The sequence below is a fragment of the Motacilla alba genome, chromosome 27 (assembly GCF_015832195.1).
Source record: "Motacilla alba alba isolate MOTALB_02 chromosome 27, Motacilla_alba_V1.0_pri, whole genome shotgun sequence".
Lineage (NCBI taxonomy): Eukaryota > Metazoa > Chordata > Aves > Passeriformes > Motacillidae > Motacilla > Motacilla alba.
Window position 1 is genome coordinate 2495471 of NC_052042.1, and position 1916 is coordinate 2497386.

Sequence of the window (1916 nt, forward strand, 5' to 3'; positions counted from 1 at the left end):
AAATAAGCTATGAGTCACCTGTGAGATCTTGTGCTTAGGCAGTTTCTTCATTGAACCATCTGCTCACTCTAAGATTTTAGTGTTTTGAGAAGGAACATTTCACTCCTGACATCAAAGCATTTGACCTCTGAACCTCTGGTGCCAAGAATCTCCCAGGGAAGTCCTGTAGTCTGGGAGCAAAGTCTTTGACCTGCAATTATTTTTCTCAGAAATTCACATCAGGCTGTATTCACCTCACAGAAGAGAGGGAAGCTACCTGGGGATGTTTGGCAATGTTTTTTGTGCCTTATTCTCAATAAATAATCTGAGCACACAGTCACCCCATGGCATCAGGGGAGTCTGGCAGGAATTCCCCAGGAAGCACAGGCAAGCAGGGCAGTGAGACTTTGCCAGTGCAAACAGCACACAGGGAACAGGGATATCTGTACAAACACAAAAATATGTGCTGGAGCCCTTTATATCTCTGCTGCCTCTTCTAAATAGAGCAAGAGAAGTGCTTTCCTTAGAGTCAGAGGCTTTATGGACTCTTTATCTGTCTAGCCAGATGCCAGTGGAGCAGAGGCTCTGATTGGTTTTACAGGTTCTGTATCCTATGACTCCTCTGTTGTTAGTCCTCAGTTCCTCCAGGCCATTCCACAGCTTTAAGCCAAGGATTTTTCCAGTCAATGGAGCTACTTAAACTCCAAAGATAACCCAAGCCCAGTCCAATGTTGCCTTGAATGTCTCCAGGGATGGGGCATCCACAACTTCTCTGGGCAGCCTGTGCCAGGGCCTCACCACCCTCCCAGTAAAAAAATAAGGAACCAAACCCTCCAGTTCACACTGGCTGGGAAACAAGAGAGCCCTTCAGCAAACGTTTCACAGCCAGAGATTGTGACTGGGACATATTCTACATGAGCAAAGCTTACAAATCCTGCTTCCTGTAGGATTTCCTACTCATGGAAACAAGCACACACAACAAATCAGGGCATTTTACAGAACACACCATTTTTCAATTAGCCCATTTTCTTCCCCCACCTCTAGCAGTGCTCATATGAAGTTTCATCAGCCACTATCTCATACTTTGGGTAATTCCCCTCCCTTGAGGGAAGTGCAGAGCCCCTCCAAGAGGTATGTCTGCATTAGTTACTGGGCTCAGCCTGCTGGATCCACACAGCTCCTCCAGGCAGATGGACAGGAAATCCACTTTCTTTCAGTGCTTACAGCAGAAGGGCTTTGCCTGGATAAAATAACCTCAGGCTCTTGCCTTCCAGGCTGTATTTGTGAGTTATGATGGGGCAGCTCCCCTCAGCTCTGGGTGCAGGTGTTGGCTCCCCATCCCCACCCTCCCCGCACACAATGGCACATTGTTCCAGCTCCTCATGCAGGAAGGATTTCCATCCAGCGCCAGGCTCTTACACCACTGTTCCCTCCCTCTCGACCATCATTGTTATTTTATTCTTTTCAATAACTCTTAGACAGGGATAAGCTCCCGGGGTTGTCTGGAAGCTCCTCTGGGAGCAGATTGCAGCAGAGATAATGGCAGTGAGTAACAGAGAGCGTGGTGACTTCATACCAGGGAGCTTTCAGTCCTGTTTCTCTTTCCTTATTAAAGAAAAAAACATTTTTTCCAAGCCTCCCTCAGTCACGCTTTGGAGCGGGAAACAGACCCATGAATTAACATGCTTTCTTACAGCCTTACATTTTCAGTTCAGTGAAGGTTTATGATGGCCCACACTCATCCCCAAGGTTAATTTGTCACCCAAATGCCACATGTGAAGTATTCCCCACACCCAGGAATTTATCACCAGGTGAGTGTTAGCCCAGAAATGCTACAGTTAAGTGGATGATTGTAAAGACACCCAAAAAAAGGATTGTTTCTTCCTTTCAATACTCACCACACACATCCTAACAGTTTTATACTTCCATCTACTTTT